Source organism: Mustela nivalis, assembly GCF_964662115.1.
Source record: "Mustela nivalis genome assembly, chromosome: 6".
Classification (NCBI taxonomy): domain Eukaryota; kingdom Metazoa; phylum Chordata; class Mammalia; order Carnivora; family Mustelidae; genus Mustela; species Mustela nivalis.
The window spans coordinates 127,166,596-127,184,382 of NC_139025.1; the positions used below are offsets into that span (position 1 = coordinate 127,166,596).

The window sequence follows — 17,787 nt, forward strand, 5'->3', positions numbered from 1 at the left end:
ATTTAACATAGTACTAGAAGTCCTAGACAGAATAGTAAGGTAAGAAAAAAAAAATAAAAGGTATCCAAATTAGAAACAAGGGAGTAAATTGTCTCTGTTTGCAGATTACATGATTTTAAGATACAAAATATCCTAGAGACTCCATAATATACCCCACAAAACTGTTAGAACTAATCAACAAATTCAGTAAATTTGCAGAATACAGAATCAACATACAGAAATCAGTAGCATTTCTGTACACTTACAGTGAAATATCTGAAATAGAAATAAACAGTCCCACTTATAATAACATCAAAAACAATAAAATAGTTGGGAATAAACTAAGTAGGTAAAATCTGTACATTAAAAACTACAAGACTTTGATGAAAGAAATAGAAGGGGTTTTAAACAGAAAGATATCCCATGTTCATGGATTGGAAGAACTAATAGTGTTAAAATGCTCATACAACCCAAAGCCACCTATAGATTCACTGTAATTCCTATAAATATTCCAGTGGCATTTTTTTTTTACAGATATAAAGAAAGTCAATCCTAAAATTCATTTGGAATGACAAAGACCCTGAATAACCAAAGTAATCCTGAGAAAGATGAACAAAGCTGGAGGCATCATACTCCTTGATTTCAAACTGTGTTCTAAAACAATGTTATTCAAAACAGTAGATACTGGCATAAAAACAGACATATTGACCAGTGGGGCAGAACTGAGAGTCCCCCAAATAAACCCTCATATATTGGCTGTATATACAGCCAACTAATATTTGACAAGTATACTAAGTATACTCAAAGGAGGGAAAGGACAGTCTGTTCAATAAATGGTGCTTGGGAAATTGGATATGTACATGCAAAAGAAGGAAACTTGACTACTATCTTATATCACTCACAAAAATTTACCAAATATGGATTACAGACTTAAATATAAGACCTGAAACTATAAAACTCCCAGAAGAAAATATAAGGAAAATATTGGTCTTTGACATTAGTCTTTGCAGTGATTTTTGGGTCATGACACTTAAAGCACAAACAACAAAAGCAAAAATAAACAAGTGGGACTACACCAAACTAAAAAGCATCTACACAGCAAATGAAACAACAACCAAATGAAAAGGCAACCTAGAAATGACAGAAAATATTTGCAAACTACATATCTGATAAAGGGTTAATGTCCAAAATATATAAAGAACTCCTACCATTCAATAGCAAGAAAGCAAGCAATTCAATTAAAAAAATAGGCAGAGGGCCTGAATAGACATTTTCCCAAAGAAGACATTCAAATGGTCAACAGGTACATGAAAATGTGCTTAACATCACCAATTATTAGGGAAACACAAATCAAAACCACAATGAGATATCACCTTACAGCAGTTAGAAGGGCTACTATCAAAAAGACAAGAGATGATAAATGCTGGTCAGGCTATGAAGAAAGGGGAACACTTATGATCTTTTGGCAGGATCATAAATTGATTGAGTCACTATGGAAAACTGTATGGAGTTTCTTTCTTGTCCTTTGCTGGTTTGGGTTATATCTTTTCTATCGTAAGTTCTCTTTTTCTTTCAAGATTTTATTTAAATTCAAATTAGTTTACCTATAGTGTAGTATTTGTTTAAGGTGTAGAAGTCAGTGATTCATAAGTTGCATATAACACTCAGTGCTCATTACATCAGGTGCCTTCCTTAATCCCCATCACCCAACTACCCCACCCCCTCACCTGCCTTTCAGCAGCCCTCAGTTTTTTCCTATATTTAAGAGTCTCTTACGGTTTGCCTCCCTCTCTGTTTTTATCTTATTTTATTTTTCCTTCCCTTCCTCTATGTTCATTCCTTTTTGCTTCTTAAATTCCACATATGAGTGAAATCATATGGTCTTTTTTTATCTATCATAAGTTTTTAATTTCAGACAAGTCAAAGATGTCCTTTCCTTTATGAATTTTAACATATATTATGTAAAGAAAGAAGTTTCTTTTACATTGTAGAGAGATCCACTACATTTTCTCCTACTTCTTCCTTAAGGGGTGGGAGAATGGGTGAAGGTGGGCAAAAGGTATGAATTTCCAGCTAAAAGATAAATAAATTCTGATTGTGTAAGTATACAGCATGGTGACTATATTTAATAACACTGTATTGTATATTTGAAAGTTGCTAAGTGAGTAGATCTTAAAAGGGCTCATCACAACAAAAAGTTTGTAGTTATATAAGGCAATGGATGTTAAGTTAACTTATTGTACTAATGATTTCATAATATACACATATATCAAGGGGCAACTGGGTGACTCTGTGGGTTAAAGCCTCTGCCTTCAGCTAGGGTCATGATCTTACGGTCCTGGGATCGAGCTCTGCACCGGGCTCTCTGCTCAAGAGGGAGCCTGCTTCCTCCTCTTTCTCTGCCTGCTTGTCTGCCTATTTGTGATCTCCGCCTGTCAAATAAATAAATAAAATCTTTAAAATATATATATACAGAAATATCAGAACATTATGCTGTATGCCTTAAACTTAAACTTACATTGTGTAAGTCACATTCAATAAAACAGTCACATCTCAATAAAAACAGAAAAAACTCATTTTCATTCATTTAATCCATATTTTCCTTTATATTCTTCACCATGTTCAGGGCAGTTAAAAACCCTTTGTACTAATTCGAGTAGCTAGAATACTTGTGAGTTTTCTTTATTATCTTTTTTCTCTTGATTTATCTGTCATGCCTTCTGCATTTTCTTTATGTCTCATATTTTTTTAATACATGCTGGATATTGTATATAAATGAACCATAGTGACTGAGGAAATTGATATTTATTTTTCTCAGGAAATGGTTCGTCATTTTCTCCATGAGGCAGAGCTGAAAGGCTGATTACTTCAATCCAATCAGGGGTTGAGCAGTTTAGGGGTATGTAGGTTTGGCTCTCCTAGGATTTTGACCTCAGTTACCATGGTTCTTTTATATGTACAATAACCAGCACACACAATAATAGTTGCTCTCCCATACAATATAATATTGATATTATATAATGTCTAACAGCAAAGTCACTTGATAAAGGATTTCCCATATTTGTTTTGTATTCTCTCTGAACATAATATTTGCCTTTAACTTTGAGGCTGCTTTTTAAAAATTACTTATTTATTTGAGAGAGAGGGAATGAGCAGGGGGAAGAGCAGAGGGAGAGGGATAAACAGACTCCGTGCTGAGAGCCTGATGCAGGGCTCATTCCTATGACCTTGAGATCATGACCTGACCCACAATCAAGAGGTAGGCTCTCAGCTGGTGACTTAGCCCCCCAGGTGCCCTGAAGCTCTTTTTATGTCTCTTGGAAATACAGTGGCTTATACCTGGTTTTAAAGACTGCAGTGATGATCATTAGTGTGATTTTTCTTTAGAGACACAATTCACCAAGTTTGTGCTGAACAGCATTATTGGCTTTGTAAAAATTCCATTGTCTTACCAGATAGTAGCTCACTATGCTTGCCTTGAAAAGTAGATAAAAACATTGATGGATCATGGCATTATTTGTCAAATTTTTATAAATGGTGATTATTGGAAGAATAGACTGCCCGCCCCCCAAAAATCCCAATTTTTGGACTTTCTATTTATCTGTTTATGACATTTCTTTGAATTCTCTACACTGGCAGATTAAATAGAGTCCAAACATATACTTATTCATGTTTTAAATTTATATTGGAGTCCTATTCACAATTTAACCTTACATTTTTTATGATTTTTTAAAAGATTTATTTATTTGTATATTTAGACAGACAGAGATCACAAGTAGGCAGAAAGGCAAGCAGAGAGAGAGAGGGAGAAGCAGGCTCCCTGCTGAGCAGGAAGCCTGATGTGGGGCTCGATCCCAGGACCCTGACTGAGATCATGACCTGAGCTGAAGGCAGAGGCTTTAACCCACTGAGCCATCCAGGCACCCCTAACCTTACATTTTTATTTTTATTTTATTTTTAATTTTATTCAATTTTAACCTTACATTTTTAAATAAGCTTTTATTTAAATACCAGTTAGTTAACATACAGTGTAATATGTCAGGTATATAATTTAGCAATTCAGCATTTTCTTACATCACCCAGTGTTCATCAAAAGTGCACTCCTCAATCCCCATCACCCATTTAACCCAACCTCACCCTACCTCCCCTCTGATAACCATCAGTTTATTCTCTACAGTTAAGTAAGACCCTGTTTCTTGGTTTGACTCTCTCTTCCCCCATCCCCTCATGCTCATTTGTTCTGTTTCTTAAATTCCACATATAAGTGAGATCATATAGTATTTGTGTTTCTCTGACTGACTCATTTCACTAAACGTAATACTCTCTAGCTCTACTCACATTGTTGCAAATAGAAGAATTTCATTCTTTTTTTTAAAATGGCTGAGCAATATTCCATTGTATATCTATACCACACCTTCTTCATCCATTCTTACATTTTTAAGGTATATATATATATATATATATATATATATATTTTCTTTTTAAGCATTGCTTTTAAGCTCTCATGAACAGCTCTGAGTCATTGATCTATTCTGAGAATTAGGGTTGTATTATAACAAAATGTTGTTAAGAAAAACGTGTAAAAAATAGCATAGTTGAGATGAACTGCTGTTAATGAGACGAATTACCCAATGAAGAAATATTGATAGAACTAGCAAGGAATGCTTGATGTTGGGTACCAAACAGTCATCAAAGTGATCTTGTGGTGCCTGCAACCTTGTAGGAAAGAGAAAGTACCAAGAGCCTTGCAACATGATAATTGGGGGCCCACTGTCTTGAGGAATAAGTTTAGAGTCTTGCTAATAGAGAACATATTTTCTTCTAATATGGATTTAGATTAACGTTTGCAAATTCATGCTCTGAGGGCTGTATTGCATCACAAACATCTTTGTTTTGTCTGTACAGTATTTTAAAAAATTTGAAGTTTCATATAAAAATCTGGCACCTTTTGAACCAAGAGAAATTACTCCCTCATATCAACCACTGGAGCTGGATAGAAGCTGTCCTTAGTTAGGACCTGCATGTTCCAGTTTGCCAGTTAGCATCACTTCTTATTTTGAAACACTTATGGGGTACTTGGGGGGCTCAGTCAGTTAGGCGTCTGCCTTCGGCCCTGGTCATGATCCTGGGGTCCAGAGACCGAGTCCCACATTGGGCTCCCTGCTTGGCTGGGAGTCTGCTTCTCCCTATCCCTCTGCCCCTTCCCCTTGCTTGTGCTCTCTTCTCTCAAATAAAGAAATAAAATCTTTAAAAAAGAAAGAAAGAAAGAAAAAAGAAAGAAAGAAATACTTGGCTTGCTTTATGCCCTAACATTACTTACCTGGCTTCTGTCTGTAAGCACTCGTGGTTTTAACTTACATTTTCCTCATTGGCAGAATTGAGCCTTTCCTGTTTTCTCTTTTGTGAATGGCCCATTTGTCTCTTACAGTTTTTCTTTTCTTTTTTTTTTTTTTTTTTTAAAGATTTTATTTATTCATTTGTCCTAGAGAGAGAAGCGAGAGCAAGTACAGGAAGACAGAGCGGCAGGCAGAGGCAGAGGGAGAAGCAGGCTCCCCGCCAAGCAAGGAGCCCGATGTGGGACTCGATCCCAGGACGCCGGGATCATGACCTGAGCCGAAGGCAGCCGCTTAACCAACTGAGCCACCCAGGCGTCCCTCTTACAGTTTTTCTATTCCGCTAGCTTTTTCTTATTGATATGCATATGTTCTGAATTAGTCCCTTGAGGTTTATAAGTGTTGTGAAGGCTTTCTCCTAGTTTTTCCTTTACTCCCGATTTTTCTTTTCTTTTTTAAGTCTGCATTCCCCGCCCTCCCCCACACACTGTTTTTGTGCTCTTCTTTGTCATTATATTTCAAGATCCTTCCAAAATAAGGCCCCAGGAACCACCAGGTTCAAGTACATCCCTGAGCTTGGTCGACTCTTGTCTCGTATTCATGCTTGGATATTCGTTCACCAACATTAAACCCCAGGATAGAAAACGGGACATAGCTGGACTCCCTCTTCCATGGCACGAGTCCTTTGCTGACTTCAGAGGTAGCAGTGGTAGCCCACATAGAAAAAGGACTGGAACTTGTCCTTGGAACTGGGCTGTGATGAGAAGTACGTGCCAGGAACATCATCATTTGCTCCTTCTTGTCCAAAAGTACCTGCTTTGCTTGAGTGGCTTTAAGGGCCTGATAAGCCTTCCTCGTTTACAGGAGATTTTCTGGAACCAAAGGGATCTTTTATCTTTGCTCTTGCTCTACCACGTTTCCAAAGCTCTAAGAGCACATTTCAATAAGTAGAAGTTTCATATTTTCAGGTAGTTCAATCTATTAAGCCTCCCCATTTATAGTTTGTGTTTAGTTTTTGAAATACCAAGAGCCATTTGGGCACTATTTCAACAGCTTTGTCTATGTGACATAATGCATTTTATATACATATATACAAATAGGTCAAAATCATAAATATGACTAAATTATACAGCTGTGACTGCCTTAAATATTGTAATTAAAATTGTACAATTAAAATAAGCACACCAACCTCTGGTTTAAAAAAAGTTTCACTTTGGTATTTATTTAGCTTTTGAGCTACTGAAATCAATGGCCTGAGTGAAGCAATTATCTGATGCCTGTGGGTGGCAACCTTGGAGAATCGCAGCCTCTTCCGCCACCCCATCCTATTTTTGTCTTTCATAAGAGATACTTATCTCAATTTGAGATTATATTATTTTCTTTATAATCATAATCTTAAAAAGCTTAAAATAGCACTAAATTTCATATGGAATAAAACTTGATATTCTCAGCATCTCACTGTTCTTAGTGATTTCTACTTTAGTCTTAAATATAATTATGAAAACTCTTATCTAAATCATTGTTTTTACTTAGTGCTATCTAAAAGTCATGGAAAAAGGAAAATAGGGAGCCCAGTTTAACCATATATATAACTGCCTCTGCTTTCTGAAGAAAGCAACACAATTCATATCGGCAAAGAAAGAAATCTCTCTACGGCATTTTTCTCCTAACATACACTAGTGGAAGAAAGAGAAGGGTTTGAGAAATTCGAGTTTTGCAGAGTCTTTGGATATTTAAATGGAGACCCAGAGCTGGGTTCTCCAGACCAATGGCCAGATATTTGGGGGTGGAGGACAGAGAAGAAGAGAGAGGGGAAGAGAGGGCTAAGTAGTTTGGCAGAAAGCTGGAGCCCGAGCTGGTAAAATATGTTCAAGGAACTTCTTAAAAAAAGAGATTGAAGATTCGAGATGACTCAGCTCTCACTGTTAATTCAGATCTTTGTTATAATCTGCTTTATATACACATGCCTGTGTGAACAATGCTTTTGAGGAAAGGAAATCTGTTTTATGTGATGCAAGGTATAACAGGGACAACATGGGTGGGATAGTGAGATGATCCTTCTACGGAACCAATTCAGCTGTGAAAGATGATACATGCAAATAAGAATTAGGTGGCTTCGTGCTCCTCAAAGACATTGAGAAGAATGTGTGCCTTCAATCACCCTCAGCAAGGGGCTCAGACAATTTGGGGGGGGTGCAGGCTCAGGCAATGTTATTAGGATCTTCTGTCATCTGAGGGATACAAACTAAGGAAAAGATTAGGAAACAGATAGTGGTCACTTGTCCTTTACAGTTCTGAAGTCTAGTCAGTCACATATCTACAGGGACGACAACTGTTGGTTCCCTGGTCATTATTTGAAGCTCTTGAATTTATCCTCTGTGGTCTTGTTTCTACCCTTTTGTCTTTTATTTTCATTAGAAAGTATTTTCTCACCTGCTTCCTGCCCATAAAAAATGTGGACCTAGAAAGCGCTATTCATTTTGAACCATCTCTATAACTTTTAGTTAAAACTTATGGTACTTTAGTAAGTATTTGTCTTAAAAATGTTCTATGTTCCCTATGAATGTTATTGGGTATCACACCATAGCAAAAACAAACAACAACAAAACTATTTCCATAATTTTTTCTAAAATGGGCTTCCCTTTGGGCCATAGGCAAGACTGTTAGGGGAAAATATGTCGCTAATATTCTTAGAAAGTGTCTAGATTGGAGGGTCTACTAGATGCTGCCATTAGTCTCATAGAGATTTTAACCACAATTTTTAGCCAAACCCTTGATTTAGCCTTAACTCTAAGGCTATTTCTTACTTTGATGTTTTGCTGGCCCAAGAGTCTGTCCTCCATTTTCTATATTTCTTCTTTATCCTGCCTAAAAACTAAACAGTTCTTTGTTTAGTTAATCTCTCTCTCAGTGCGTCTAATAGAAGACTATTGTACTTTCAATATTTTGCCTGGGATTCTCCATATCCACATCAGCAAGTTCAGAGCCATTGACTGGAGGCCTAGGAGGTGAGAGAAAGAGGTGAAATCAAACAGTTCTGGAACTGGGGCAGTGGTACATCAACCAGACAGGTGATACCCTCATTTGCTCAAGTCAGTGAGTTCATTAGCTTCATCTCCTATCTTCCATGATCCCACAGGTGATACTATGGCCAAAAAATTCTACCACTCTAACACAGCTTACTCTCTCTCTCTCTTTTTTGAAACTCCAAGGGCAATTTTCTCACTGTTATTCCAGGGTGACCTGACAGCTTCCCCTCTGAACTTTATCTTGCCACCCAGTGTCAAAACCAATGACAGGGGTTTTAGGTTTCTGTTAGAGCAGCAACCCACTTCCAGATACCAATTCTGTTTCGGGGTATCTGTTGTTATCGCTGTGTTATAAACCAGCCTAGCACTCAGTAGCTTAAATCATGCCCATTTTATTGCTCACAACTCTGTGAGTCAGGAATTTGGGCAAGGGTTGGTGGGAACAGTTCATCTCAGCTTTTTGGTGGGATCAGGTGGTGTAGATGAGTTTGGAATATCCGTGCTGTCTGCCAGTTGGTGCTGGCTGTCAGCTTGGGCAACCTGGCTCTCCTCTGTTTGAACTCTTATCATCTAGGCCCATCTCTTTCCAGGTGGCCTCTCCAATAGGGTAGACTGGAATTATCTACAGAGCTGCTGGCTTCTAAGAGGGGCAGAAACAGAAACTGCAAGGTGTCCTAAGACCAAGAAATCACAGTATCATTTGTGCTACATTCTCTTGGCCAGAGAAAGTCACAGGGTCAGTCCAGATTCAAGGGAAGAGGAAAGAGACTTCACTTCTTTTTTGGCAGTGTTGCAATGTGAAGGGCATATAGGATGGACAGAGGAGTGTGGCCATTTTTGGAAACAATCTGCCTCACAGATAGAAGCAAAAATGATCATGAAACCAAATGCTTTCCGACGCCACTGTATTTCCTAATCCAACCATAAACCTGATGTTCAAGTTACTCTTAGAAGTCTGGCTCATCAAGCCAAATGAGGTCAGCAGGGAAGTAAGGCAATATGTAGCCAACACAGACGGCTTTTACAATATTCCTATATGTACTTGTTCAAACATTTTGAAAGACCAACCACCTCAGAAGGTGACCTATTCCCTTGTTGAATGGCTCTAAATTCTAAAGAATTCTTCCATTTGCGAAGGTGAAGCCGCCTTTCTGGTCTTCTCCCGGGGTCAGATATCTGCCCCCTGGATCCCCTCACAGGAAGCCTACTGTTTTACAAGTGTGGCTGACCATCTTCAGATTTAGATATTTTAAGATTTTAGGTTTAGTAACATTTTAAGAGCGTCTTCTTGACTCAACATCCACCAACTCCTTTACTTGACTATCCCAAATTTTGATTTCAGAAACATGTGTTTATGTGTATAACATATAACGCATGGAATGAATTTTTCCCAGTATGATATGTTTAAGAAGGGCTTATAGAAAATTTAAAAATATCTGACAATGCAAGTAAATGAGCCATTTTTTGAAAGCAGATTAAATGTTTGCCTGGCCTAACTATTCAGTTTGATCTTAGGGAAATTGAGTACTTGAAATTTGTCTTGTCACAACTTTTTCATAACTGACTTGCTGTTTACCAAAATAATTATCTAAATGTAGCACCTTCCATAGCTGGGATTCAGTAGATGGTAAAGTGGCTGAATAGTAAGACACAACTTCTAAGAAAAGCTGAAAGCAAAGTTTGCTGTAAAACTAATGAAAAACCTGCCCAGATACAAATCAAATCAAAGATTTGATACAAAGATTTGATCAAAGATACAAAAAAATCAAAGTTGGTTTGATGCTTTGTATGCCAAAATGAAAATAGGAAGCATGTATGACTGGTTGAAGAATCATTTCTCTCTGTGAATGGTGCTTATGAAAGATGGTGTCTCAGACCCAAAATTAGGGAAGTCAGGGAAGGTGGCTATAAAAAGATAAGAATAATGACAACAACCCCAAATTTTCCGACAACATTTTATATATATATATATATATATATATATATATATATATATATATAAATTACATATATATATATGTAATTTTTTTGCCTCTGAGTACCAGCCTCCTAATAAAGCCAGAAAGCTTTCAAGTGTGTGTGTCTGTTTGTTTTATAAATAGAAATATATTTGGGGCTATATGAAAGGAGCAAAGTATTTATCTCACCACACAGTAAAGGACTTTAAAAATATTCATTGTATTATGGTTGTTAAAGCATTAAAGTGGGACAGTTGCTTTGAATTTATGAAGACTAACATATATAATTAATGGCTTTCCTCTTCTATTTGTATTATACTTGCTTAGATTTGTTTAGGCTTGTAAAAAAGCTATGTAAGGGGGGAAAAAAACCAATGTGCATAAGTAATAATAAGAATATAATGGGTACTATTAGAGAATCAAAAATAGTCCTGTGTATACAATTAGCCTGAAGACAGTTCCAATTAGTTCTTTGTCTTCACCTTTTATCATAGTGCATAAGTGACGTGAGAGGATCTTTAAAATCGGAAAAACCAAATGCATCCTGGTTGAACACAAAAAAGTAAGAAAACATAATTTTCCTAAATACATAATAGAGGATGGAAGATTGTCAGAATTACAGAAATCTTTCTAAAAATTGATTCTGAATACAGTGGTGATGGTTGTAAAACAACGTGAATGTACTAAGCGCCTCTGAATTGTGTAGTTAAAATAAATTTAAAATAGTTAAAATGATAAGTTTGTTTGATGTATTTTACCATAATTTTTAAAAAATGCTCCTTCAAAATAAAATCCATAACACATCTAAATATGCCTAAAAACCTACGTGGGTAGGATCCTAAAATCTAGCAGATTTTAGGGAAAGAAAGGAAAAAGGATAATCCCAATTTTCTGGGATGGCCCATCCTTTTCTTTGTTGACAACCTGCAAAATTTTTGTTAACTTCCAGGCAAGTGTGAGTTCGGCTGGCACAAGCAACAAAGAAGTGCTATGCGCTTGGACCCAGGCAGACTTGTTCTCAGGGTATCTTTGGAGATACCCTGAGTTCACTGTTGAACCAGTTGCAGACAGGAGCGGGCAAGTTCAAGGGCTACTGATGCTCAGAGTGTCCAGAGAGTCAGCTGATTGTAAATGAGACCGGCACAAGTGGCCCTTTATATGAGTCCCTGCTGGACACACAGAAGCACAATTCCCCATTCATTTGTTCCTTTGGACTTTTGTGGTCTTGGGGCCTTTTGGATTTTCACTGCAGCCGATGATAGAAAATAGGAATGGGTGAATCTGATAGTAGGATTTTCTTTAGGAAATGCATTTGGGTTAAAAAATAAAATAACAAGAGCATCAAATGGGAAAGATAGACAACACCGGGCAGTGTATATCCTGAGCAAATGATTCCAGCTTTTATCTTAAAACGTAGGCTGACCTAGCATAACCCCAGGCCTGGTGACAGACTCTATTATACTATCACAGACTGTAATAGGAATAATTGAGATCTGATATTCTGGCTTTCTCATAATTACTAGGCAGCTCAGTTGATGTGGTTGGAACGCAGACTGGGGAGGAACATGACGGTTCTTGGGTAGAGAAGTTTCTAGGTTCACCACAATAGGAAAGTACAAATAGGAAGGGTTTGTAGCATTGAGGCTGGGATGCTAATAAGTTGTGCCACTGGGTGGGGGTGGGGGACAGTCTAACTACAAGAAGCTGTCACAAGATTGTCTGGGGTATTCTCTGAAGTACCATGTCTCAAACTTTAATTATGGATGGATGAAGTGAGGGTCCTGTCAAAACCCAATCTTTGATTCTGTAGATTGTACATTCCTAACAAGCTTCTAGGTGATACTCATGTTGTTGGTCTGAGAATCACACTTCATGTAGAAAGACTCTAAAAAAAATTAGGGCCAACTAGGGGGAGACTAGCATGATTCCAGTTGAATCTAGTATTTCCACTAATGGATTGAAAGTTTAAAAATCTAACATTTGATCTAAAGAATTGATTACAAATACGAAATTCTTACATTAACGAAGTGCTCTGAAATCATTCATTTATATGTCTCAGGCTAGAGCTAGTGAGTTTCAGTTTGAAAGAAGGATGACTTCCAAGAGGACGTTCAGAAATGTATAGAGAGTTATCTGTTGCTCTGATAACATAGAAACGCTACTGTGATTTAGTGCCTGGAGGCCCCAAACTTTTATTGTCTGATAATGTGTAAGAGAGTTCTGAACAAAGAATTATCCCAAGTCAAGAGAGCCCCCATTAAGGTATCTGACCAACACTAATGGAGACAAATGCTGTACCCATACCCGAAACCTCAGCCAATTAGTTTTTTTTAATGTATTTTAAAATGCAGAGCCTGGAACAGTACACCCTACACATGTGCTTCAGCTCATTTTTTAGAGTTTTGGCTGCCTTTGGGATTTTCCAGTGGGAAGCGAGGCCTTTCTGTCTAGTGGCTTACATGCAGTACCATAGCTTGATAAAGTCATGGCCATTCTCACAATGGAGAATGAACTCAACAGGAAGGACTTCAGAAAGTCCTACAGAGTCTGGATTCCTTGACATTCTGCATTAAAAATCAGAAAACAGAACTTCCAGAGTCCCCTTGAGGTAATGACACTCTGTTGTTGTTGGTGCTCACCTTCCTCCAAACATGGGGCCATGACCAGTGTGCCTAACTCCAAACACAAATGCCTCCAAGTCTCTCGGGTCTGTCAAATCCTCACCGAATTCTTTTACAAAAGGGAGAGTCCCAGAGTCCCAGATTTGTAGGCCATAAAAAGCTTTCCTAAGGTCAAAACAGATTCTGACCTCTGGTCCCAACAGATGCTGTTGAACATTACCATGAGTCTATTAGAAATTCTTGTGGTAACTTAGTTATGACCAAAAAAAGCTGTGATATGAGAAATATCATAGATATTCTCATATCTCAGATATGAGAAATAAAACAGAAAGAAGTGACCTAGAGCCATGTTCAAGAGAGAAAAGAAGGAAAACCCAAATCAGCTTAGCATGGTAGAAAGGAGGCCTTCACAACTGTTATTTCAGAGACTAATTTTTAAAAAAGGATGAAATGATAGATATTGCAATAAACATATTCAGTAAAATATGAGGGGAAAATTGTATAACTTTCTGAGCTTCCATATAAAGTTCAAGGGATGGGCAACTTCTCACAGGATTTGGCAGGGTCAGTCCGATCCCATCTGGAAAAAGCTTTCTTCATCCTGGCTTGGTCTTGGGTTTTGCTAGATAGATGGGAGATGTGTCTGGCACCCCAGGGGAGCAGTTTCCATGCCAGGGCCCCAAGTCCCCCGTGACCACAGTGCAATGACCTGAACGAGATACTCTGTCACTGATGACTACATTCGAAAAACTGTAAGATCAGTAAATGTTGACCTGATAAAAAAGTAGTTACATAAGTAAAATAATATGCACATAACACAAATAATCATCTGTATACATGAAAATGTTCACTCTTTGAAGTGTTGTTAAACAACAGTAATAACAACAATAGTTCCTACGGGACACCTGGGTGGCTCATTTGATTAAGCATCTAACTCTTGATCTAGGCTCAGGTCTTGATCTTAAGGTTGTGAGTTCAAGCCCTGCACTGGGCTCCACCCTCAAGTTGTGGAACCTACTTAAAATAATAATTCCTTAACACAGACTCCCTGGAATGCTAGAAAGCTGGCTGATTCTCAGGGCCCTGGGCACTGGCCCTCATTGAGAGTTGGCTGCACTGAGGCCAACTTAGCTTCAAGAACCAGGAGCTCTCCATGTTGGTGAACATTCTCTTAAAATGGCTGGTTAAAGTTCTTCTGAAATGGTGCCATGGGCCCCACTGCATGAGCCTTAACAAAGATTTGACAGAACTTCTTTTTCAGGAAAAGCTTTCACCGGCAGCTGCGAGCCCTGGAAGGAACTTCGGGGCAAGAGAAAGGCAGGCAGAGAAGACTGTGTCTGCTTTGCTCTGCTTTGAGGTTCACTTCTGTTAAGTTCTGTACCTGGTTTACAATAGGTGTGTGTGTGTGTGTGTGTGTGTGTGTGTGTGTCTGTGTCTGTGTGTATGCATACGCACGTGCACCCTTCCTATAAACCTATAAGCTACCTGTAATGAAGTTTGGAAGGGCAGAGAACATTCACTTCTTATTTTGTATAACTTCTTGCCTTCTTTAAATACTTCCCATTTCTCGCAGGGAAACAAAACAAACAAACCTACAGAACCCAATTAAAAGGCCCATCAAGTTTAAACCCTAGAGGCACACAGTATTTTGAACTGCACTGTGGGTACTGCTCAGTCTGCCCGTTTCCTTCTGACCAGGCATTCCTCGTCTGCTATGGTCTTCCTCTGGGTCCTGGTGATATAAGCCCTTGGCTACCTGATAGCTCTCTTCCCTGCTGGCTTCTGAGCTGTGGCCTGAGCTGGCAGACTTGTGGTGGGGCCTTCAAGCTCAGGAGCTATGCCCATGGACTATGGTCCCTGAGGACCTGCTCTTCCTCCATCTCACTGGCTGAGGCCTCTCTAAGAGCCCATAGTGCTCTCCATGCAACCCCACTGGGCCCTCTGCAGCCTGGCCTCATCCTGCTCATCCTCATCCTCACTGATGCAAGGCCAGCCCAGTGGACTTCAGCTCAGGGCCCTGCTGGGATTGGAAAACTCTCTGGTTGACCACTCTGCTCAGTGCTCTTAAGTAGCCTGGGCCACCTCATGTTGGTTCAAGAGAACCCACTGCACTGCTCCTTGCAGAGCCCATGCATTCTGCATGCTTTTCTGCTGGGACTTCATGAAGCAGGCTCAGCACCAGCACCAGGTAGACGATTTGGCCAGACTCTTCTTGTTTTTCTTCTACCACCTTCCTTCAGAGGGAAGGAGGCAGGCTTTCTTTTGCATCTCCTCTCTGAGAGTTTTTTTTTTTTTTTTTCTGCCAGCCTGAACAAAGCCCCAAGGCTCAGCAGAGACAGATGGTGGGAATCTCTTCTCTCTTCACTTTAAGAGATGGTTTAAGCTGAAAGTCAGGTGTAGGCCATTTGAATGGCACACACACACACACACACACACACACACACACACACAAAATAATAATAGTAATAAAATAAAAATAAAAAATAAAAAAACCAACCAAACCCACAAAGCCTGGATTTCAAGTCTAGTATCTTGCAAAAGAGGGCACATACCCGACAATAAATAAGCCTTTTGACGCTCCTTCAAGGTGTGAGAGGTTCAAATGAAATATGGCTTAAGGATAAAATACATTGGTTTTTTATTTGTAGAATACTGTATTTCATTACAACTGCTTTATAGGGTTTTGCGGGAGAAAACAAGACCAAGCAACAAAGAAATACATAATTCAGCAGTGTAATGGACAAGAACCATTTCCTAAAGAACAGGCTTTCAGTCACCAATTAGGTAGTAATCATATTTTGAATATCATGTGTATGTTTGACTCTGTCTGCATAATTAGAATGTTGGTTGCCACTTGTACCTGAATTTGGATTTGCCAGTAATTCTCCTGTCCTCTTTTCGAGCTCCCACTATTAATTTATGTTGACCCTCAAAAAAGAAAATGAGGACTTGAATGTCAAGGCATGTGACTTGCGTTCTAGGACATATTGTAACTTCCAGAGCACTGACTCAGCAATCTCATGGTTTAGGCTTCATACTCCTGACAGCTGTTTATTTCTTTCAGTGTAATTTCAGAGGAAAATATCCAGAAGGGATTTGCTGCCCTAGATCTATCAGAAAACATATTTAAGATATTCTGTAGTTTTATAATACAAAAACTGAACACTAAATAATCATACCATGAAAGGGTTATAATTTCAGTAGCAGTTTATCTGAAATCAGGCAGAAGGGTATTTAAAGGACACACCTGATACTTTGTAGAGATTTAATGAGATAATGCACAGGAACCACAGAAGCTGAGAAATGTTTCCCCATACCATTTGCAGACAACTAGGGAATACTGGAATTTGAAAGAAACTTGAAGATTATCTGGTTCAGATCTCTGCTTTCTGTACCTAGAAAAGTTTACTTGACTTTTAGTAGAATAGGTAGGGCTTCTCAAAGAGTCGAAAGCCTTGGGATCACAGTCAGTGACTGCAAAAGGAAATCATACACGCATGTGTAATGGAATATTATGTAACCATGAAAAAGAATGAAAGCTTGCCATTTGCAATGATATGGATAGATTTTCCTTCCTTCCTTCCTTCCTCCCACCCTCCCTCCCTCTCTTCCTTGCTTCCCTTTTTCCTTTCTTTCCTTCCTCCCTTCCTTTCTCTCTCCAATTTCTTTCTTTCTCTCTCCATTTTCTTTCTTTCTTTCTTTCTTTCTTTCTTTCTTTCTTTCTTTCTTTCTTTCTTTCTTTCTTTCTTTCTTTCTTTCTTTCTTTCTTCTTGTTTAGCTCTTTTAATCACTATCCAGCTTGCTATCAACAGGGATAGTTTCTGTTGAGGAAGATCCTGTGGAGTGGGACTATAGTCACCAGTGACCTCTGTCTTGTCCAGAACTACAGTAGGAAGTTGCTTGTTCATTTTTGTTTTAGCCATGTTGTAATTCCCAGAATCAAAATAGTTTTGCCTGTTCTGCAATTAACACCTTAAGAAATTTGAACCTCCAGGCTTTTGTGCCAGATGGGGATTTGGGGATTTTCCTTTTACTTTTGCTTCTTCAGCTTTTTCTAGACTAGCCACTTTATTTTCTATTTCCTTCTGCTCCTTCCACGGAGGCTGCCTCGGTGACTTCTGCAGACATACTTCTCCCTCTTACCCCACTTCTCCATCTCTTCCAACCCGGATGGGTCTTGAGGGCTTTATGCTAAATAGGTTAAGCAGATAAAGGTGAATACTGTATGATCTCACTTGTATGTGGAATCTAAAGCAAAGCAGACCAAAAACAAAAACCTAAAAGCAAACTACAGGATGCAGAGATTGGGGGTTTCCTGAGGTGAGTGGTATGGGGTAAGTGAAATGGGTTAAGGTGGTCAAAAGGTACAAACATCCTCTTATAAAATAAGTCATGGAGGTGTAATGTATAGAATGGAGACTGTAGTTAGTAATACTATATTTTATACTTGAAAATTGTTAATGGAATATATCTTAAAATTTCTTATCACAAAACATTTATACCTCTGTGTGGTAATAGATGTTAACTAGATTTATTGTGGTGATCAGTTTGCAACATATACAAATATTGAATTATTATGTTACACCTGGAATGAATGTAATGTTACATGTCAATTGTATCTCAATTAAAATAAATCCCAATTCTTAATTCCTGGTATATAGAAAAGCAATTGACTCAAAAGTCATATATTAAATTTATGTCCTACAAGCTTCTTACACTCACAACTTTGTTCTAGGAATTTAGTTTGCTGTTGTTTTTGTTAATTAATTGAGACATTTCTAGATAAATAATCATGTCATCTGTAAACAAAGACAGTTTTATTTCTTCCTTTCCAATCTGTATACTTTCTATTTTTCTTTCTCATCTT

General features: G+C 38.3%; 1 pseudogene across 1 annotated transcript; it reads right to left on the reverse strand.

The window, feature by feature from the left end:
- Positions 1-8,228: 8,228 nt before the first annotated feature.
- On the reverse strand, positions 8,229-17,048 carry LOC309866663 (cAMP-regulated phosphoprotein 19 pseudogene; annotated as a pseudogene). The gene is made up of 3 exons: positions 16,712-17,048; positions 10,782-10,843; positions 8,229-8,313 (listed from the first exon to the last, which is right to left on the reverse strand). The product of its transcript is annotated as a cAMP-regulated phosphoprotein 19 pseudogene (transcript).
- Between the last annotated feature and the right edge of the window lie 739 nt (positions 17,049-17,787).